General features: G+C 34.0%; 1 protein-coding gene across 3 annotated transcripts in view; it reads left to right on the top strand.

The window, feature by feature from the left end:
• The window catches only part of MFSD6 (major facilitator superfamily domain containing 6), an 87,611-nt gene that overhangs the window by 26,836 nt on the left and 35,922 nt on the right, over nucleotides 1-24,853 (top strand). The window lies entirely within an intron of this gene.

Genomic DNA, 24,853 nt, shown 5'->3' with positions numbered 1-24,853 from the left:
AAGATTCTTAAATGATACAGTATTTACTAGACTCCCAAAGTACTTTGTCTCCTTGAGCCTCTGATGTTTACATGGAGCAGTCAAGTTTACTACCTTTTATAAATTACTTTGTCTTCTTGTGTTTCTTGAAGGATTGAGCCTGTACACATGCTTTAAAACTGTACTGAGTTTTACTGTACTGAGAGAAAGGAATGTCAGCTTCTGAATTAAGGAAATATAATAGGCCAAAAAAGTTAATGTAACAGATATAGTCTTCTTATACATATAGTATGTGAATAAATGTGTATGTTGTTTGTTTGCATGTATCACTTTAAATATCAGGTTTTTAAGACTATGACAGACCCTTTTTGCCTTTTTTTTCCCCCTGCCCTTAGCACAAGGCCTGACACATTATGGACATTTAATAACTTCTTATTGACTTAACTTGGAAAAAGGAAATTTAAAAATAGAAATGATAGTTTTAGTTTTCTTCTCCTTTCTCTTAAAAGGGAGAATATTGTCCATTTTAAAAATGTGAATCCAGTGATTTTAGAGGAGAAACTGCTATTGAATTCTTCTTTACCTCTTCAGCCCTTGATGTGGTATCCATACCCTTTGCTCCTCCAATATTTGGCTCCTTCATTTTTACTAAAAATTGGCTCAAACCAACTTACTTGTTTTTTCATTGCTTTGGTTTACTTTTTTTGAGACAAAATTAGACTGACTGATTCATTGAGATATAGTGTGGCTAAAGTAATTTAGAATAGAGGTATAAACATGAATACTGTCAAAACCAGATTACAATGTACTTGGGAAATACTTAACAAGATAAATACAAGTACAATAAAATATAGATTACATTACATTTTTTTCCAACAGGGATACTTATGTGTGCATTTCTGGCTCTCTATTTAAGTTTAACACTATTGATAATAGAGTATCAGAATTGGAATTAGGGGGATCTGAATTTAAATCTGACTCTGATAAGAAATCAGAAAAGTCATTTAACTTGTCTGAAGGTTGATTTCTTCATTTGTAAAATGAAGGAGTTGTACTTGAAGGATTCTAAGACTCTGGGTAGTCTCCATGGACAGCTAAGGTTATTAGTGAATAGAGAGCTGGACCTGGAGTCAGGAATCTGGTCTCAAATACTCACTTGCTGTGTGACTTTGGAGAAGTCACTTAACTCTGTTTCTCCCAGTGTTCTCATCTATAAAATGAGCTGGAGAAGGAAATGGCTAATCACTCTAATATCTTTGCTAAGGAAAAAAAAATCCTCAAAAGGGCTCATGAAGAGTTAGACATGACTGAAAACAACTAAACAACAGCAAAGACTCAGCAAAAAGAACATATAATCCTTTTGCTGTGACTTATGATTGAAGCTATCTTATACTTTCTGCTTCTCTTCTTCAGACCTTCTTTACCTGCTCAGAATTTCATGAATGATTAGAAGAATGGATTCTTTGGTTCTGATGTGTTTTGGGAGGATCCAGACAGCATTCCTTTTAGTAGGTGCTCAGGGGTAGATTGAGTGAAATTCCTAGATGATATTTAGTCCAGTGACATAATTTAGGGGATAAACAGCACTTTCCGTGAACATTGAAAGTCACATCAGGAAGCGTTTATTAAGTAGCTACTTAATAAGTGTAGGAGAAATGAAAAAAAGCAAAAACTAGTCCCTGATTTCAAAGAGGAATCAGTCTAATATGGAAGACCATTTGCAAACATTTATATGCAGTACACACACACACACACATATACACACACACACACTTGTATGTATGAGACAGAGAGAGAGAGAGAGATAAGAGAAGAGAGACAGAGAGAATTCGGAGATAATCTCAAATTGAAGGCACCAGCATTATGGAAGATCAGAAACACTTCTTGGAAAAGATGAACTTTTTAGCTGAGACTTGAAGTAAGATAAGGAAGGCAGGAGCTGAAAATGAAGAAGGACATTACAAGTGTGAGGGACACCCGTAAAAATGAATGAAATGAGAATATGAGTGTCTTGTGTGAGGAAACCAGGAGGGCATGAAAGAAAAATTTAAATAATTCTCATATGCAAGCAAAAAAAGTGGTTCTTGAAATCTTTTGTGGAATGAGAGGAGGTAGGGTGGAAATTTAATTGTAAAAACTATTACGGGCTTATTTTTTTTTTTTGTTTATATTACTAATAGAACAAAATTATATTTTAATTTTTTATTGGTATTTTATTAGACTGAAATTCTACTATATTTTATGAATCTCAAGAAAAATAAATACAGGAGACAATACATTCCTAATAATTTTAAGATTAAAGCTTATTTAAATTTTGATAAAAGGCAAAATAAGCTTTAAAAAAATGACAGTAATGACAATTTGCTTCATGACCCCTTCCTATCTTTTTTTCTCTTGTGTACACTTAAAAGATTTTGGCACTGTTACTTTTGGTACATAGTATCATCAATGTATATGTTATTTTAGAAAACTCTGCTTTCTTTACTTTGTATCATATTGTATAAATTTTTCCATTTGTGTGTGTGTGCACATCTGTATTTTTTATGGCACAATGATATTTCATTATATTAACGCTATAATTTAGTCATTCTCAATTATTAGATATGCTGACTGTTTCCAGTTTTTGATACTATAAATGAGGTAGTTACACATATTATATATACATAGATCATTCATTTTTAATAATATTCTTTGCATATAGCTCCAGTTGTGGATCCTTAGCTGTTAGAAGTCATAATTGTTTTGCTAGATTTTTCTCCCAAGAAATTTTATTTATTTGTCTTCTAACAATGAAATAGATTGCCTTTCCCTCCATACCTCTAATCAGCATCAAATTTTGCAGTTTTATACCTTTTTTCTTTTAATTTTGTGGATATAAGGTGGCATTTGGAGATGCTTTGAAGAGCAATTTTTGATCATTAGAGTCTGAATTATTTTGAAGTGAATACTAGCAATGTCTTTTAATATTGTATGACAATTTGATTATAAGGGAATAGATATCATTCTAGTAATTTTATATCAGTTCCTTAAGTATTCTGTCAGATTTTTATCTTTTCCCCCCCAATTTATTTATTTCTTTTTCTTTGCTTTTTTTGCTGAGTAAAATCTTTTTATTTGTTATATAACCAAATACATCAGTTTTTTTCTAATAAATTTTTATTTATGGACAGTAGAAAATAAGCCTATTGAACAATTGAAATCTATTTTAAACTAATTAGTATTTTCCAGTATATGGCATGCAATACACATCTAAATTCATTTTTAGCATATTGCTAGTGAGTTTTCTTAATTTTTATTGACCGTTTCCTTTATGTAAGTTTTACAACCTTTGGTTTATCAAGCAATGCCTTGTATACTTTGGTGGTACTTCTGGATTCTCTATGCTGTTCCCTTGATTTGTTTTCCCTATTTTGAATAGGGAACTGGCCTCAGAATCAGAAAAATCATAGTTCAAGTTCTGTCTCAAATACAAATTGGCTCGGGGAGCCTGGACTAGGTTCTTAACTTGGCATTATCTTCCTCCCTATCCCAGCTTCTTGACTTTGCTGACTTACTTCAGATCTTAGACAAAATCCTCCCTCCTACAAGATGCCTTTCTGATCCCTTTTACTACTGGTGTCTGTTCTCTGTTAATTAACTCCAGTTCATCCTGTCTGTATCTTGTTTGTAAATATGTTATCTGCCCAGTAGACTGTGAAGCCCCTGAGAGCAGGAACTGTTTTTTTTCCTTTCTTTTGATCTTTGGTAGTTAGCCAGTACCTGGTATATGCGTGGTGAAGTACACAATGACCGTATCTTGACTTCTTAGGGCCTCGGCAATTTCTCTAAGATTATAAGTTTCAGAGAAATCAGTACATCTGATTTGTACTGGCAGAAAAAGTTCCTTTGAGATCTCAACATTGATGAAGTCACAGGTTTATTTTAAAGAAAGAAGTTGGTTTTGATATTTTCTACTTTTGAATTCAGAGCTTCCTGGTTCCAGGGCCTATGCTCTATCCATGTTGTCTCTTTTTTCTAATTAATTCCTTTTGATCTGAATATCCTTTCTTTTTAACATCAATTATTTCATTTCTTAATTTTTTGAAGTATCCTGTTAGTAATTATAAAAAAACAGCCCACTAGATTTTGGTTTTTATTGTATTAACTTTGGAAGTGCTAACATTTTTATTATCCCAGATATTAGCTTGACCTAAGCATTCACTAGAGATGTCCCTCTAATTCTTCAAATTATTCCTTTATTGTTAGAATAATTTAAAATTCTTTAAAGAGGTCTAATGTGTATCTTGAGAGGCTAATGCCTAAATATGTGATATTTTTTGCAGTCCTGTTGTATTATTTTTTTAAGTGCACAAGAGACACTTTATATTTAATGATATATTATTAATATTTTCTTTTTCTTAAGTCACTTTCTGATCTACATCTGGAGGAATCATAATCAGGGAGACAGATTAAAAAATAACTAGGAGGGACATAACTAGGTGGCACAGTGGATAGAGCACCAGTCCTGAAGTCAGAAGGACCTAAGTTCAAATCTGGCCTCAGACACTTAACACTTCCTAGCTGTGTGACTCTGGGCAAGTCATTTAATTTTCCTCAGCAAAAAAGAAAAAAAAAAGTACCTGGGAAATGTTTAACCAAATAAATAAAAATACAAAGCAACACATAGATAATTTGTGGTTTTGTAAATGACATGCAGCTATAGAGATCTATTTTAATTTAAGCTTCATATTGCTACACTAAATTTTTAACAAGAGAATAAATCAAGCTTTCATTTGTAACATTTTCTGATTTGTGAGATAGAAATGATTAATCTGAAAATCTAGGATTGAATCAAGTGAAGATGCTCTAACACACTCCTCCTAGAATTCATATTCAGTCATGGCTTCTGTCTACCATGTTCTGTGTAAAACGATTGAGAGACTGAGACTTTAAAAAATCTATCAAAAAGCCATTTTGCCTGACATGCCTCATCTTTGTCACAGAAATTGGGAATATCATATACTTATAATATAACTTCTCAAAGGTCATATAGTACCCTTTATACATTCATGTCTTATGATATAGGTAAGATTTTCCCTAATCACCCCCTGTCTGTATTCCCCTATTCTACTTTCCAAAGCCTAATGTCTATAGATCAACTACCCTAATATAGAAAAGGCAGGAGACAGATAAGTATGTAAACAGCACCCTGAACTTTGAATCAGGAAGACCTGAGTTGAAACTCTGCCTTAGACACAAACTATGTGACTCTACTTAAGTCACTTAACTGTATTGCTTCAGGTTCTTCTTCTGTAAACTGGAATTCATAATAATCATGATATCACTTACTTCACAGGTTTATGGAAATCAAATGTAATGATATGTATAAAGCACTTTACTAACTTTAAAGTGCTATACAAATATTAGGAAGAGAAGGGAAAAGAGGGATGGAATTTGGAACTCAAACCAACCCAAAAAACCTGATCGTTAAAATTTATTTTTACATATAATTGGGGGGAAATAAAATATTATTTTTACAACATCAGTTATTATCATTGTGGTTCCTTTAGCAAAATTTGTGGTTGGGCTTTCACATTCCCATTACTTTACTTCTAGCTTCCCTTTCATTCTTTACAGTAGCTAAAATTCTTCTTTGTTATCTTTTCCTTGTTTGCTTCCCTTGTGTAGTCCACACCTGTTCTCACATAAATATTGAGTAAATCAATCTTTACCATGTTGCCACATACTCTATAAAGCTAGACTTGGAGGGGAATGGAAACATAATTCCCATAGCTTCCCTTAAGCTACCACCAGGTATATTATCAGCCTTTGCAATCCTGGACCCAAGCCTTTATTTGTCTAGACCATTCTTCCTTGCTCCAGTCCTTAAGTTTAACCCTTTAGGTTCTTGGATGCATTTTAGGTTTCTTGTAAAAGGCAGATCTCTTTATTCATTTTTGTTAATTTTAAAAATAAAAATGCAAATATTTTTTTGAGTTTATCTTATATCTTGCTACCTGACTACCATAACTTTGTTGTTGTTTAGTTGTTTTCAGTTGTGTTTGACTCTTGGTAACACATTTGGGATTTTCTTGCTAAAGATATCACAATAGTTTGCCATTTCCATATGCAGAAGATTTTACAAATGAAGAGGCTGAGGCAAAAAGAGTAAAGTGAGTTGCCTGGGATCATACAACTAGGAAGTGTCTGAGACCAGATTTGAACTCAAGAAGATGTCTCAGGCCCAACATTCTTTCCAATGGGCCACCTAGCACATTTGAACTTAATTGTCTAGGATTTAATCCACTAAAGAACTTATTAAGCATTCTCTATCTATACAACATTCTTGCAAAGTTTAGATGATTGTTTAATATAAAAGGATCATGTGACATGCACAAAAATTATATAAGGAGCATTTAATATATGCACATAAAATGTTGTGTGAGATCTAAGGGTAAAAAAATTATTCCTGGTTCAGGAAATCAGAATAGTGTTCATGGAAAAGATTTTGCTGGACCCTGAATCATGAAGGGATTGAACAAGAGGAATACTTATATTTTGTAGTTAAGTATAGATTGGTATCTCAAAGAAGTTGGATCTTTGCATTGAAGCATCAGAATGGGCTCGTGATGGCCTGTTATCATTAAATGGTTAGTTGCTTATGTTACTATGTTATCTTAGCTATCATCTTTGGGTATAATGAGATCAACATTTCTCATCTCTTGGTGAGAATCTTGTGAGTCATGTAGTGTTTGCTAAATTTTCAGGCAGATTGATTTTTAAAGTAAAAAAGCAAGGGTGCTTTTGCATGATTTAAATTTATTATTAGAAGATTGTCACATATTCATCATTCCATCTGTAATGGGAAAAATTCATTTTCCTGTGAATTTCTATTTATATTATACATTCTTTGTCAGATCAATAAAGAGGGGGAAATATGTGACCTGTGTATATGAGAATTATTTATAAGGGTTTTGTATGTGTCCTATAAAAAATCTTCAGTTTTTTTCCACATCAGTTCTGCTGTGAAGACTGTTACAGATATAGAGAAAATACAGTCATAAATGAGTATTCAGAAAATAATTTTGAATTAACATATGGAGTAGTGATGAACAATTATACTCCTGACAACAAATCTCTTAAAAGTTCTGGGCTTTATTTAGCAATTTAGGAAGGGAAAATGAGACAGAGCCATCTCTCTGTTTTTCAAGTGTTAACAAAAGTCCAACAGTTAGTTATCTAGATAACTGTAACAGTTATTAAGGTTTTTGGAGTAGTTGGTTTCTAAATTTTGCCCTTGGATCTTGTCTTCCATCCACCACGATGAATTTTGAGTAGTCAATGAAAATGCCCACATTTCATCCAGGAAATGCAAATTGATGAATAGGTTTAGGGATATATTGTATTCTCAGGCCAATATTTCTTGGAAATAAGATTGGAGATAATGAATTAAGTTTGTAAAGTTACCTCAAGTATGTAATTAACCTGATCATTATTTCACATGAAAGTATAAGGAATTAAGTCTATATGATTCAGGTTGGACTCTTCTGAAAATAGCCTTTTATTGTATTGTGGGAAGCTACTTATTTAGTTAGAGCCTCAGATTAAGATCTACTTATCCCTCAGGCAGCTAACAGGGTAGTAGTGTGAATGGAGCACTGGGCTTATAGTTAGGAAGACCTGAGTTCAGATGCAGCCTCAGATACTTATTAGTTTTGTGACACTAGCAAAGTCCCTTGATTTCTGTCTGGCTCAAATTCGTCATCTATAAAATAGGGATAATAACAGCATCTCCTCTCCAAATTGTTATGAGGATCAAATGAGATAATATTTATAAAGTAGTCAGCAGAGTGCCTTGGCATATAGTAGGTGCTATATAAATGCTCATATCTTCCTCTCCTCTCAATATCTCCATCTCTACCCATGTACCAATATCTGAAATTCTGAATTGGGAACTTAACTCTTTTTAAACATTTAGGTAACGACAGCACAAAGAGGTCACATGGAGTAGTTCAAAAAGCAGATGTCTGGAAGTTGGGGGACTTGGATTCCAATAGTAATAATGATAACAATAATATTGTATTCTAGACATTCTACTAATTTGGTTTTTTTGCAAGTATTATCTCACTTGATCCTCAGAACAACTCTGTGAAATATTTTTATGATATCATTTTACAGTTGAGGAAACTAAGACAGATGAGTTAAATGACTTGCCCAAAGTCACACAGCTAGGAAGTGTCTAAGATTGGGTTTCAACTGGGGTCTTTCCAACTCTAGTTCCAGAACTCCATGCTCTGAATCACTGAGCTTGTCTCTAGTCTCAACTCTGCCATTAATTACCTTTGTGACTTTGAACAAAAACTAGGAGACCAAATTTTATACATCTCTGAAATGAGGGTGTTAGATGAAATGATCCTTAAGGTTGCTTCTGGTTGTTAAGTCCTTTGACTATAAATTCTGATAAAAGTTTTCTGTAATCTGATGCCAAAGTCTAAAGTAGGTTTGACTGCCTGGATTTGTGAATCCTTAATTAAAATGAGTGGCATTTTCCCCTTGGTTTTCTTCAAATGGCTATGTTCAGCATCATTATAGCCTGTCATGATAAATGCAAAAATGGTACTGGTACCATATGGGCAAAAGAATTGGGTACTGACTCAGAGAATCAAGCCTGGCATAGTCAAAGGTCCAGATGATGTCCAAGGGATTGAGATTTCCATAATAATGTAATCATATAATAACTAGCATTCTTATAGACTTCTAAGACTTTCAAAGACTTATATTGTGTGTGTGTGTGTGTGTAAAGACTTATACAGACTTTAGACTTAATGAATTTCAAGCATTCTTTGCAAATATTACCTCATTTATCCTTATAATATTGTAAGATAGATACTATTATAATTATTTTCATGTTACAGATGAGGAAAGTGAGGGGAAAAGAAATTAAGTAATTTGCTTAGGGTTATACAGACCAAAGTTTGATTTGAATTAGTATCTTCCTGACAAGTCCAATGTTGTCATTCAGTATACCAACTCGCTGCCTCAAAATTAAAAAAAAATTCTCCTCCAAGTGCAATTTAAATAATCTTATTCTTTCAGGGCTTTTTAATTGCTTATGGGGTATCAAATGAAATTAGAATTGAGTTTAAAAGCTTATTATCTAATCCTCAAAAAGCCATGGAGAGTCAGAACTTCATGCTTTTGTAGTAGGTCTTATTCTGGAAAACAGTGTACTCTTCCTCAAGGGTATAAGAGCAGTCTCTTTGCAGCAACTTCATTTAAGGGAAGAACTGATATTGCAATCCTCAGAAGTTCAAAAATTCTTTAGAGAAAGTTCATTTTCTTTGACATATTTCTTAGTAGTTGATTATGTAAAGCAGTGTCATTTATGTTTTCTTTCAGGATCAGTGACATGAACTTTTCCCGTATCTTTTTAACTGTTCTCTCATACATAAAGCAGGATTGTCATGTTATGTCACCAAATGTGTCATGGCCAGAGAGTTGCTTTCCTCTTGGTGATCTGGAAACAAACATTTAGGCAACATCACCAATACATTTGTCTCCTCTATTGATCATCCCTGTGTTCTAATTTTAGTCATAGGATCTGTTTAACTACAATAATCAATATCTAGGAAAAAGACCACTGAAATAATTCTATCAATTGTCCATCACTATGATCAGAGAAGTAATATTTTATTAAATTCCTGATATATGTCAGATGCTGTGCTAAGAGCTGAGGACACCAAGAAATTGAAACGCATTCTCTGCTTTCAAGGAGTTCACAATGCAAATGGGTAAAGGAAAGTATAAATATTGCCTTAAAATATCAGTTTTTTTGGATAGTTTTGCTTTACATATATATGGGCTGTGTAATGACAGACAAGTTGCTTAATCTCTTTGTGCTCTAAGCTACTGCAAAAGACATGGATCCCAATGAGCAGAACCAGGAGATCATTGTACATGACAACAAAGATTATACAATGATCAATTCTGATGGATGTGGCTCTCTTCAACAATGTGATGATTCAAACCAATTACAATTGTTCAGTGATGAAAAGAGACATCTACACTCAGGACTGTGGGAACTGAGTGTGGTTCACAACATAGCATTTTCATTCTTGTTGTTGTTTGCTTGCATTTTATTTTGCTTCTCTTTTTTCCTTATGCAGCATGATAATTGTATAAATATGTATATATATGTTGTATTTGACATATATCTCTACCATGTTTAACATATATTGGACTACATGCCATCTAGGGGAGGGCATAGGGGAAGAAGGGGGAAAAGTCCCCAAAGCATCACTTCTATTTTCACTTGAAGTACTTTTTTCCATTTCACCAATTATATTTTTAAGGAATTGTTCTCCTTTTCCATTTCACGAATTATATTTTTAAGGAATTGTTCTCTTTTTCCATTTCACCAATTGTGTTTTTCAAAGAGTTGTTTTCTTCAGACAATTTCTGTATTTCCTTTTCCAAACTCTCCTGAAAAACTTTCACTTCCTTTCCCCATTTTTTTCTAAATTTTTTCTTTTAACATTCTTCTAAGATCCTTTTTTAATTCTTCTAAGAGAACCCTTTGAATTGGAGACTAATTCATATTCTCATTCAAAGCTTCATCTGTTCTGTATCAAACCTCAGGATTTTAGGTCTGTTTTCCCTTGTCACCATAATATCTATCTATGTAGTGAGAGCTCTTTTTGCTTTTTTGCTCATTTTTAAAAGTTGAGGTCTGTCCCAGGGCACAGGGCAGATTGTGCTGAGCTTCCTCTACAGAGCAATAGGGGCTTCTCACTGCTCTGGGGTGCTGCAGGCTTTCAACTGGCTGGGTGGGAGTTACCAAGTCCCAGCTGTTATGTTGGTGTTCAGGAGGTCACTATTTGCCATCTGTAGTTACATTGAAAGTCTCACAGCTAGTCTGCTGATCCATTGCCTCCTGAATCAAAACGAGTAGCCAACTCCACTGCATTTTGGCTAAGAGTTTTCCACTAGATTTCCCACGTGGGATCTCTTCTTCTTGGGCTTCCCTTCACTGTGCCTGCACTGAGCTGCATCTTCTCCTCTGACCTCTCCACCCAACTGAGATAGACCTTTTCTGAAGTCCTTCCAAGATATCTTCTGCTAGAAATTTGTTACATTCCAAATATTTGTGGGTTCTGTCACTCCAAAATCCCTCAAAGGCTTGATCTGGTGTTGATTTTAAGGGAAGCCAGGAAGAGCTCAGGCAAAGTCTTGTCTACTCTTCTCCATCTTGACTCCACCCCCCCATATACACATACTTTTGAAGTATTTCAAAATGCAATTTGAAACATAATGATTGCATGAGGAGTTAAATACTATCATAAACAATGCACAGAATTAGAGTCCAATTCCCCTAAAATTAGTCCTAGAACCTTCAGATCCCATGATCAGAAAAACAACCTCTTTAAAAATTTAACCTTATTATACTAGTATAGGTATTGCCAGTCAAGAATTAGCGTGACCTCACTTCTACCTTTATGCTTATTTAACAATCACAGAAATATCTTCTTTTCTAATATACAGATCCAGTGAAATAATATATTTTTTTCTGTGCAAAGTGAGCAGCTGTTAACATTGTTATCATCTGCAACCCATTTTCTTTACCCAGCTATTACAACTCTTGTTTTAAAAACAACAAACCAACAAATCTTATAATTTCCTATACAAAAAAAATAGTAGAGGATAAGAAAGAAAAGTTATTATTTCTAAAAGCTTCATTGTGTTCCTTTTCTGCCTTAACAAATCTAATTAGTCAGCAGTCTCTAAATTGCTCAAAAACAGACTATAACTAGTACTTTACCACCAATAGTGCCTTTGTTGTCACAACCATGAAAATGCATGCTTAGCTTAATAGTAAGATGCAAGCAAATGCTGAGAGTTAATCAGGATTCATTTGTATTAAAGCCAGTTATTTAAAAAAAAAAAACAACTCACTGCCTCAAAGGTTCTTTCTCTCATATTTTATGTTGACTGTATTATTAATGGACTGATATAGAAAAAAGAAATGTCATTGGTGTGTACTTTTCTTTCAAGATTTTCAGTTCAGTTGTTCCAGTGGTGTCTGACTCTTCCTGACCCATTTGGGGCTTTCTTGGCAGAGATATTGTGGCTTGATATTTTTACTTTTAGTTCATTTTATAGATAAGGAACTGAAATAAGGAAGGTTAAGTGACTTGTCTAAGGTCACACAGCTAGTAAATGTCTGAAGCCGGATTTGAACTCAGGAAAATGAATCTTTTATTCTAAGCCTAGTGTTCTATCCAGTATTTTGTAAATTACCTATTTTTTGTTTTATAGAATCATTTAATTTCTAACCTAAGGAAAAAATGTTTGAGATTCTTTGATCTAGTTCCCTCAATTTGCCAGAGAGGAAATATGAAGACTTTGGTCCATGATCCAATTAACTTTACTGAACTCCATGGCCACAGACAAACCATAATCTGGACCAGCACATTTGTTCTTTTTTCCCCACAATGATCAGATGAGTTTGTGTGACTGTTTAAGAACAACAAGTTTAGGGCAAGTCATGCATGCTTTGCTAATCTCATTTCCTTTATTAACAGAGCTAATCATGTGGTAGACCAAGGGCTGCCACAACTGTCTACAGCAAAACTTTTAAAAGAAATTTCTCTCTTGTTATCATTGATAGCAAGGTATAGTTTAGCAGATTGTCTAGATAGGTCATGTTTAGAACTGGTTGAATGACCAAAAATTTAAAGAAGCCACTAATATATTGATGTCCATTTGAAGTAAGATCTTTAATTTGGTACCCAAGCATCTATCCTTGACTTTATGCTTTTTAACATTTTTATCAGTTTTTTAGTTGAAATTATAGCATGCTTGTCAGATTTGCAAATGATATAAAGCTGGCAGAAAGAACATGCATGATAAAGTTAGGATTCAGATAGATCCTAAGAAGTCAAAATTTTCATGATAAAATTTTAATAGGAATAAATAGAAAATCCTTCATATGGTTTAAGTTAACTTCAGAAACACAAGATGTTATACACATCTTTGAACTATTTCCAAGCTATGTGTTTTTTGTGGGTTTAAAGCTCAATATGAATCAACAATGGAAGATGGCAAGTTCATGTAATCTTAGGGTGCACTGAGAGGTATAGTGTCCAAAACGAAAAAGATGATGGGGCAACTCGACCTCAGCAGGCCATAGTTGAAGCATTATGTTCAATCCTAGGCAGCACATTTTGAGGACGATGAAATAAAGTGGGGAGTGTGCAAAGGAGAGTGATAAGAATGATGATGGGACATTAAAGACTATAACATGCAAAAATTATTTGAAAGAATTGTGGTGTTGAACTTCAAAAAAAAAAAAAAAAGAACTTGGGGAGGGGAAAATGGGATATAGTGATTTGGGGAGGATTTAATATTTAGGGAGATTGAATATGTTCTGTTTGCTCCAAAGGGTAAGACTAGGAAGAGTGGAAGCTAAAGAGTCAGATTTGAGACAGTTGTTAAAATTTCAATGTAAAACCATCAAATGCCTTGTATCAATAAAGGCTTGATTTATTATTTGGTGGAGTGATAGAGAAAAATAATATAGATTAAATATTAAATTGGGTCATGATGATAATCAATTCTAATGGAAATGGTTAATGGAAATGGTTCTTTTCAACATTGAGGTGATTCAGGCCAATTCCAATAGACTTTATGATGGAGAGAGCTATCTACACCCAGAGAGAGGACTGTGGGGACTGAGTATGAATCACAACATAATATTTTCAGTTTTTGTTGTGGTTTGCTTTTGTTTTCTTTCTCATTTTTTTCCTTTTTGATCTGATTTTTTGTGTGCAGCATGATAAATGTAGAAATATATATATATATATAGAAAAAGTTCACATGTTTAACGTATTGGATTACTTGCTGTCTAAGGGAGGGAGTAAGAGAAGACAGGGAGAAAAAAATTGGAATACAAGGTTTTGCAAGGGTGAATGTTGAAAACTATCTTTGCATATATTTTGAAAATTAAAAGCTAAAACAATATAAAGTGTGTCACGAACACATTTTTTTCCTTGAGGAGCCAGTTGTTAGACATTTATCAGTATATTTCTGACAGATGATGGAACTAAGCATAGACTAAGGCCTTGTTTGACTCAGTGCTGAAAAGGAAGGACATCTTCATGACTCTAAAACACTGTTGTGCATGTAAAGTGATCCACATAGTCGTGGCCCCAGTTCTTTCTGAATTTACAATCCCCCCAGAAAATCCCTGTCCCACTTTTTCATATAACAGGCATGTTCCCATTTTGTGTTTGTGATTCATGGAGGATAAAGAAGTAAGTATAGGAGTGACTCAGGGGATGTAATCCCTATTACTATTCTCTTCATAATCCTTCAGCAAATAATCCAATTATGAAAGACTTTAGAGGAATCTTTATCATTATCACCATTGAAGAGTTACTTAGTAACACAAAGTAAGATATCTTAGTATTAATTGATAGTTATTACTATTATCTTTGATACATTTCACTTAAAAAAATTTCATCTGTGGTTTTTGCTTACATTTGACAGAATTTTATTTTCCTATTCTCTTCTCACTTTGTCATTTGCTCATGATCAGTTGAATTATTCACTGGGGATTAACAAAGAAAAATGAGATACAAATCATTTGTTCATGTACCTTATAGTCCAACACCATAAAGAAGTTAAGATCTGTCTTTTTTGAAATATAATATGAACTAATATGAAGATATGTTTCACGTGTATAATTGATTCATTGCTTGCCTTCTCAGTGAGCAGGGGAGTGGAAGATGGAGAAGATTTAAATTTAAAAAGAAAAATTTTAAGTAAATAAATAAATTGAGGGTTTTTTTAAGAAAATGAAGTTAAGATCCATTTTGATAGGGAAAATCTATCTTAGCTCTTTAAAGTACTCAAAATTTACTGTAGTGTGTGAACAAATTTATCATCAAAGGAGGTACAAAGAGCAATTGGTTTTTATTCCCTTATAAAGAACTTAAAAAGAAAAAAAAAATTCAGTTCATGGAATAAGAAATCATTATCTTCTATGTAGTATTTCTAGTGTTAATGATTAACAGTTGAATTGTCAGAATAAAGGGCCATTATGAAAAGAAAGTAATCAACAGATCAATCCCTAAGTACATATTAATTGTCTGTTATATGCCAGGTACTGTATTACATGCTAGAGATATAAATACAGCCACTTCCCCTCAAGGAACCTGAATATATACTGGGTGTCTCAGAGCAGTTTTAAGATTTATTAGCATTCAACCTTTAATAGCTTAAAAGTATACTAAAACTTTTGTAACATTTTTTCTCCCAATTATATGTCAAAATGATTTTTAACATTCATTTATAAAAATGTTGAGTTCTAAATATTCCCCCCCACACACACTTCTTCCTTAAGACAGTCAGATATGGCTTTGATATAGCTTATACATGTGCAATTATTATGCTAATGCTTTGGGCAATTGTGTGTATATATGTGTATGTGTATATATAAGAGAGAAACACACACACACACACACACACACACACACACACACACACACACATAAATATATTTATATAAATACAGAGTAATTTTAGGTGAGGGACACCAAGAGTTGAGATTCAGGAAAGGTCTCTTGAGTGGGAAGGAAGCTCTGGTTTTCCAAGAGGTGAGAAGGGAAGACATCCAAGTGATGCCTCTTCTAAAATGTGGGAAGTGACATATAATCTATGGAGAATGGCAAATAATCCATTTTGGCTGGAATGTAGTATTTGTGAGGAGGAGTATTTTATAATCAATAAGGAAAACAAACCTGTGAAAGTGTTTAAAAGAGAGGAGTTTATATTTTATTTTCAAGGCAAGATTTGAGCACTGAAGCTTCTTGAAAAGGAGAGTAACATGGATTATTAGGAATTAATAATTTGGCAGAGCTGTTCAGAAGAGGAAAATTAAGTTTAGCTGTTAATGTGGAGCTATTTTTTTTTAAATGTCTACTAGTTAAAGAAAATTCTGAACCATTTTCTGAGTCAGTCAGCTTAATTTTTTAATGGTGCTCATTCTTGTTTCACAAATGAACACCATTGATCAAAAGGAGGACTAGACAGTAGCTCCATGTAAATTTGTCCCCATTGCTAGGGAAAATGAATGAATGAATAAAATACATATGTATATGTAATATGTGTGTATAAGAGCCAATACTTTATTGATGGGGGATTAATCCATTGAATCATTTTTCCATGTTAAAAAAAAACAACTAGCACAATATGGGAAAGAATTAGAAATTGAATGAATGCTCATCAATTAGAGAATGGCTGAATAAGTTTTGATACATGAATGTAATTGAATATTATTGCCCTTTAAGAAATAATGAACAGTTTTATTTCAGACTCACATGAACTGATGCTCTATAAAGTGAGAACCAGGAGAATGTTGTACACAGTAACAACATTATGTGATGATCAACTATGATAGACTTGGCTCTTCTTAGCAATATAGTGATGCAAGACAATTCCAATAAATTTAGGATGGAAAATGCCATCTGCATCCAGAGAGAATGAATAGAGGCTGAATGCAAATCAGAGCATACTATTTTCATCTTTTTTTTTTTTTTGCTTATTCTTTCTCATAGTTTTTTTTCCTTTTCTTCTTATTTTTCTTTCATAACTTGAAAAATTTGGAAATGTTTAAAATTATTGTACATGTATAACCTATATTTTATTCTCTGCTCTCTCAGGGAGGAGAGGAGAGTTAAGGGAGGAAGAAAGAAAAAAATTAGAAACTCAAATCTTACCAAAGAAAGTTGACAACTATCTTTACATATAATTGGAAAAATAAAATACTATTGAGGGGGGGGAAAACCTATCATAAGGTAATTATATTAAAAATTCACATTTACACAGAACTTGAAGTTTTTGAAAATGCTTTCCTCACAAGCCTGTAAATCAGGTAACACAAATGTTAGCCTTTTCAGGTAAAGAAATTGAGACTCATTGAATATAAATCCCATTGTTACATAGGATGCATTGAGGGAAAGCCAGACTTCAAACCCAGATCTCTGAACTTCAATCTCAGTCCTCCTTTGGGCTACATTATCTTCCTCTTTTGCCAACTATGAGACCCTACATAGATTGCCTGATAGCCAAGTAATTTGAATATATCTAGAGATTTCGCACATCTGGTGTAATAACCTTTAGCTCAGTGTTTTTTTTTTCATCAAATCATGTAAGATTTCTTACACTTAGGACTATAGTCCCAGGTTCTCCTTTACTGTCTACTACAATCTTAGATGCAAAACCATAGTCCCTTGTTAAGAAATACTCTAGCTAAGATTTAGAATAAGTATATAGTTGAGAGATATAGGGTTTGTAAAGTTATATATATGTAATTTCATTCAATTTTCACAACAATCCTGTAGAGTAAATGCTATTATTATCCTCATTTTCTGGATAAGAAATAGAGGAATACAGAAATTAAATGACATATCCAAGATCAAACAGCTATTAAATGTTTAAGGCAGAATTTGAACTCGGGTTTTCTTGATGTCAGCTTCAATAATCTATTCACCACACTGCTTAGCTACTCCATTGCCCCATAATAACCCAATTAAGAATAACCATTTTAGCATGCTTTTGTAAAAAGAGTGTACTGAGGTTCACCAAAAAAAAAAAAAAAAAAAAAAAAGTCATACAAAATGCCTTCTTGATGATAATTGTGTGAAGTTTAGATTATAATTATTCCTATTTTTCAGATGAAGAAACTGAAACTTATAGAACTTAAGTCTTGCCTCAGGACCTGCAGCTAATTTTCATAGCCAGGCTTTAGAACAAGTTTACTGCCAGCTGAGAACTCAAAGTCCTGGTGTTTCCAGTGTTCTGAGCCACCCACATTATCTCTTCTATGTGTTTATAAATCAAACACTCTGAAGACAGCCATTTGTTGTTATGTGTACATAGTAAACCAATATAATAAATACAGGTTTTTAAATGCTTTTGCAGGAGGAACAAGAAAATACTTTCCTATGTTAACTAGGGAGCAGTTCCAACCTCCCCTTTGCTGTGTGCAAAGGCATCTTCCTTCCCTCTTCCTGTTAGATATGCTCATGTAGAGAAGCTCACCAAAAAAAAAAAAAAAAAAGGATGAGAACATTAAAAAAAAAAGTTTGCCATTTTAAAATTAAACACATCAGTGCACTCAGCAAAATAAGAATAATTATCTATTTATATCTTGTTTAGAAATGGAGTTTCATGTAGGCAGTGAACAGTGTCTTTATACATCCTGGAATCTCTCAGAATACCTTAAATATGCTCACTACATAATGGTAATCCTAGAACAGAATTGGAGAGAACAGAACAAATGAGTCATTACTCTTATTGTATTAACTTATGTATTTTGTTCTTTTACCAAAATGTAAACAATTTAACATTTCAGGCTTGCTGTGTTAGCTATTAACCTCATTTTTATTTTTTTTAATTTAATTGCCCTTATTTATGAAGTCTGGTGACTTCATATATAGATTTCATATAGAGAATTCTGATGCAAGGGAAGATGTTCTAGAGTTGGAGGTGGAAAGACCTAAATTCATATTTCTTCATCCAAGAAAAAGTGAGGTTGATAACTCTTGCATTCCTATCTGACAAGGTTGTTGTGCAGAAAGTGCTTTATAAAACTTCCTAGTATTGCCCCCTCCTTTTATGGGAACATTCTTGTGAATTCTTTGTATAGAGTACCGAGAATTCCCAGTGATGAAGTCTGCTTTGCCAAAGCAGTTTTCAGCACTTCCAATTTATAGTTTTAAAAAGTTGCCTGGGGTTACTGTAATGTCAAGATTTGCATCCAGGGCTTCCTGATTCCAAGGTCTGCTCTCTATCCACTGTGCACCATTACTCTTTGAAAACCTGAATCTACTATATATTCTTCTATTAGGAAGACTTTCTTTGGGCAGCTAGGTGGCATGGTGAATAAGAGTACCAGCCCTGAAGTCAGGAGGACCTGAGTGCAAATGTGACCTCAGACACTTAATACTTCCTAGCTGTGTGACCCTGAACAGGAAGGATTGAGATTCCTTCACCAAATGGCTTAAATTAATAGTTTCTTCACTTAACTATTTAACTAATTATCTAAAAATTTAATTATGAGAAATAACTTAACCCCTAAATTAGGTATCATCACTTCCCAAAGTGATCCCAAGGACAGATATAGACAGAGTATATATGAAAATAATAATAGCATGTTTATAGTTCTTTAAGTTTTTGAAATACTATACACAATATTATCTCATTTGATCCTTACAACAACCCTATATGCTAGGTGCTATTATAATCATAATTTTACAGATAAGGAAATAGAAGCAAAGAGAGGTTAGGACCATAGAGTTGATAAGTATCTGAGGCAAGATTTGAATTTCCTAACTCCAAGTCCAGATGTCTACTACACCACTTATATTTGCATACTTATATTGTTTGCTTAATTATGCAATGATAAGGATATTATGAAAGATAGGATAATATCTTTTATAAATATTCTTTCTTAATTTTTTATTCATCTCCAGCCTTGAGTAGAATATAACATTTGATTTCATCAGGATGGAAGATAAGGAGATAGATGGCCTTTCTGGAGAAAAGTTTGGTGTTGAAGAATAGGATTTTAGAGACAACCAAATGAAGTAGTTTTTTTGCAAGGCTAAAAATTTACCTAATAAGAGCTACTATGAATAGACTGAAAGGAAACAAACAGACCATGGATACATTTGGAACCAGATGAGTTATTTTTAACAAACAATTGGCTGGGCTGTGTATTTTTTTTTTTGAAAGAATTGCCTCATTAACACCCAAATGTACATTATCTTGCCAAGGGAACCCTTTAGAAAAATCCTTCTTGGTGACCTGCCAATGTTAAATTAAACTCTAGCTAAGGGAAATTTTAGTATTTAATTCCCTAAATTTGTCGGCTGGATAAAACAGATAGATGTTTGAAGCACCATGGGATTGTAAATTCACTGGATTTGAAATCAGAAGTCCTGTATTCAAATCCTAGACCAGTTATTACTACCAACATGATTCAGACCCAGTCATTTAAACTCTGTGAGCCTTGGCTTCCTCATCAGTATTATTGCTTTAGAGGAAGTAATATCTCAGATCCCTTCCAGGTATCAACCTAAGAAAGTGACAGTCAGAGAAAATTTATCCTATTATTTTCTGGTTTCCCTGTTGCTAAAGAGTCAGAAAGCTAAGGAGCTGGTAATATCATACATATTAACATATAAGAATGGGATAGTATTACCATTATCCAAGGGAGGTTGATTTAACATTCATTTTACTTCAAAGACATATGATCTGGTTATGTGGATCCTTCTGAAGCAGGTTGGGCATCCTTGAACTTAGAGTCAGAAACTCAGGCTTCAAATCCTGCCTTTCCCAATCATTTCACCTCTTACTGCCTAAGTTTCCTAAAGTGAAAAATGAGGGCGCTGGACCAGATGACCGCCAGTCAGTTCTGAATTTTTGATCCTCTTCCAGGCACAAGACTCAGCTATTATTTGCCTTAGACAGCATTCTTGGTGGGTTCCTGTGGCTGAAAAATTCACCAGCCTGTGGTCAGCCTCACCATGATAATCATCCTCTCTGAATTTAAGCTAAGCTACTAAGAGCTCCCTTATTTCATGCCTTGGGCCTCAGACTTTTTAAAGCTAAGGAGATGGGGCAGCTAGGCGGTGCAGTGGACAGAGCACCAGACCAGATCAAAAGGACCTGAGTTTAAATGTGGCCTCAGACACTTAACACTTCCTAGCTGTGTGACCCTGGGCAAGTCACTTAACCCCAGTTACCTCAGGGGGGGAAAAAAAAAACACTAAGGAGATGCTATTTTTTTAACCACTTTAAAGCCTTGAGATTCCAGAAGATAGAGGAGAGAAAATGCTGACACTCAAGGCAGAGTCATACTGTGCAGGGGGAAAAAAACTACTGAAGAGGAACATCTGCATGAGAGGCAGTGTGGTAGAGTGGAGGCTTTGCTAGATGCTGGTGAGAATCATGGAGAATTATATTTGCTGAAGAAAAACAAACAAACAAACAAACAACAAGTGATGCAATAATGATGGCCCTAAATAGGGTGCAACAAGTTACTGACAAAGAATTGTGACCAAGAAATGGAAGAAAGTATCTTATGAAGGAATGAATGAAAGAAAAAGTGTGGAGTCAGTAAGACCTGGATCCTAGTCTGATACCTACTATCTATCTCTTGACCAAAGGCAAATGATTTCTCGATGCCTATGATTTAAACAGTGCTTTGATAGCTTATGATGTGTAGCTACAGGTAATTCCCACTTCAACAAAATCCTTCTAAAATGTGTGTAGGAATATTCTTTTCTACAGAGGAAAGTATAACATATCTACCCATCAAATTCGTAACATTTATTATAGTGTAATAAACATCATCTTATTTCATGAGAATTAGAAAGCCTGAATTCTAGTCCTGGCTTCACCCCTTACTACATTGGTTATTTTGGATCTGTTCATTTACTTTTTTGAATATCTCTGTCATCTATTTTAGAAAACAAGTGAAATTTTGCTTTTCCCACCTATTTTACAGAATTTTTGCTGTTAGGATAAAATAAGATTCATGTGTGTGAAAACCCTTTGCACAACTAGGGAGTGCTGTGCTACAGCAATCAAATGACACAATGGATCATGAGTTCAGATTCAGCCTCAGATGTCACTTAGGTCACTTAATCCTGTTTACTTTAATTTCCTGATCCTTAAAATGAGGTGGAGAAGGAAATGGCAAACCACTTCAGTGTCTTTATCAAGAAAAAGAGTTGGACACAACTGAACAGCAGCAAGGAATGTCATGTAAAAATTTCTTTCATCATAGAAAATACACAAATTTTAGCAAAGTGGTTTTGTCATTTAAAAATGAAGTCTCTGAATACAATTCTTCCTTTGCAACAACAACAACAACAAAATTTGGTTCTGTATATATATATTGTACCTAGGATATACTATAAGATATTTAATAAGTATGGGAATGCCTGCCATCTAGGGGAGGGGGTGGAGGGAAGGAGGGGAAAAACTCGGAACAAAAGGGAGTACAAGGGATAATGTTGTAAAAAAAAAAAAAAATTACTTATGCATATGTACTGTCAAAGAAAATGTTATAATTATAAAAATTAATAAAAAATTTTTTAAAAATGAAGTCAGGGAAAGTTGGTACAGGTTGATGATAGTACAGAGATGATGAGGCTTTGCAAATGCATGCTGCTAGGTTGGGAGTCAACTGGAAGAGGATATGGATAGCCCTGTGCCTACTCATAACCATCATTGGAAAAACAATTTTAAAAAACAGGACCCTTCTCTTGGGGAGTCCATTGCATCATTTCCTCTTGGAAAACAGATTTTTCTAAAATTAGAATTTTAGAATATTAGCTAATTAGGGCTATAATTCAAAGATAGTAGTTGGGCTAGCAGCCTGAGAAAGGTGAGTGTGTTTTGCTTTAACTGAGTGTTAATATTTACATTATAAATGAATCATTAATGAATAGTCTATTTATCTATTATGGGAAGGAAAAGAGGGAGTTAGAAAAGGACATGTCAAGCAATATATCTTGGATGTCCAGTGCTCTGAGCCGCAGACAAGCAGCTTGTTGAGAAGGAAGCTAATCAGGTAATAGAAAGGGCAGGGCCATTTGCCATGGGTTGCAATTTCAAAGATGGTCTCAAATTAGGCAAAGAACCACTTCTTGTGGGACAGGAGGGTTTACATAGTCTTGTTTAGGAGGCTTAATATCAACTATGATTTTTATCTGATTATTTTGAGTTTCACAATTTTCTACCTTATATCTCTTCTAAACCTAAACAGATAACTGCTGTTAATACCTTCCATCCCACCTCCACCTTTATTCTCCCAAATTAAATGGTCTGTTTATTCTAAACTGGAAACAGTCATAAAGGATGAGTAAAAATAATGTATGGATATTTACCAAATAACATTTTTTAAAATCTTTGATAATGACCTCATTACCCCTGCACAGGTGTGTTCATTGTATTTAACTAGCTTCATCCACATTTCTATCACTTCTGGAAGTTATGGCACCTTGTTTGTGAAATATTGCTGAAAATTTAAATTTAGACTTTGTTTCTTAGCTAAATAATCAATGGATCCTAGGATCAAATAATAGGAAGAGAGCAGCAGACTGAACTGTTCAGTTGGTTTTTTAGTCTTTTCCAACTCTTCATGACCCCGTTTGAGAAACTGAGTGATTTGTCATATCCTTCTCCAGCTCATTTGATAAATGAAAACAGGGTTAAGTGATTTGCCTAGTATCACATAACTATTAAATCTCTGGGAGCAGATTTAAACTCAGGAAGATGAGTCTTCCTGACTCCAGGTCTGACATTCTATTCGTTACAACTCTATGGTTGCAGACTAAGTTGTAAATCATATAGGACTTCAGTAATCCCATACAGCCCCTTCAACCAAAGACCCAGTTTTTTTTGTTTGTTTTGTTTTGATTTGGTTTTTTGAGTCAGAGTTAAGTGACTCACCCAGAATGATACATCTGTACTACATATCTGAGACTGGATTTGAACTCAAGTTCTCCTGACTCCAGGTTCTTATTCTATCTGCTATGCAACCTAGTTGCCCCTGTTCCATCTTTTTTTATTATATAAGTGTACTTCTGATGATTCTGTATGTTTATAGATCATAATTACTGTCTTTGAAAAAAAATTGTGGGAACCCCAACAGGGATGGACATAAATAGGCTGTTGCAAATTACCCAAAAAAACAAAAACAAAAACAAAAAAAGAGTTGTGATCAGGATAGTCCTGATTTTCTAATATTAATCAGATTATAGGTATGGCAGTATGGTGTGGTAAAAAGACCTCCATTCTTGAGAATTTGGGAGACATGGCTGTGAGAACATAGATGAGCAAGTAATTTAACTATCCTGGGACTGAAATTTCTCATTTATAAGTAAAAATATAGAGACAATACCCGAGAGGACAGAGAATTGCCTTCAATTAGGAATGGTCAAGTTCAGATCTTGATACTATTGGGAGTACGACCCTGCCTGTAGGTACCTAACTGAGACTTTAAATTGATGACTAATTCCCATTTTCTTTTGGTAGAAGTTCCTCTCTGGGAGATAGAATCATGGAGATTTGGACAAAGAAAACAGATAAAAAACTTAAGAGTTGTTGCAAAAAAAGTAGTTTGTACACCTTAAAATGTGAGCTATGGTTTTAGAGTGCAGTTGGGTGGCACAATGAGCAGCTTGGTGGTTCATTGGATAGAGTGCCAGATCCAGAGTTCAAATGTGGCTTCAGATATTTACTAATCGTGTGAACTAGGCGAGTCTCTTCACCCTGTTTGCCTCAGTTTCCTCAATCTGTCAAATGAACTGGAGAAGGAACCACTACAGAATCTTTGCTAAGGAAACTCCAAATGGGATCAAGAGGAGTCAGACATGACTGCAAACATCTGAACAACAACAAGGCTATGCATGACTGTGTTCTTCTTGATTACTAGACTGTCAACCACTTGTTAGTTTGTAAAGGCTTAGAGGGAAAAATCTTAGGACTGTAAAATAAGAAATTCATCAAAATCAGTAATAATGCTTAGCTTTCACTTTAACCCTTTTAAAGAATAAACCATTAACATAAAAATGGTTATTAAAACATAAATAGATAAATTGAAAAGCCAGTTTTCTACATTCTACATTCTATATTAACTCATTGTCACATTGTGTCATAGCCACAGAAATGACATGTAGCTTAATAGTGTTCTCGCAAAATGTTACACAAACATGTATCAATGTCAAATTGAATATAGTTTGCTCAGGAATCATTCACTGGGGTTGTTATTGATCTTCCCAATTATGCAGGGTTGAGAAACAGACTAGAATAGAGTGTA

Source organism: Sminthopsis crassicaudata, chromosome 3 (genome assembly GCF_048593235.1).
Source record: "Sminthopsis crassicaudata isolate SCR6 chromosome 3, ASM4859323v1, whole genome shotgun sequence".
In the NCBI taxonomy this organism is placed as follows: Eukaryota; Metazoa; Chordata; class Mammalia; order Dasyuromorphia; family Dasyuridae; genus Sminthopsis; species Sminthopsis crassicaudata.
The sequence above is the reverse complement of the archived record's forward strand: the minus strand, read 5'-3'. Positions and strand labels throughout refer to the sequence as shown.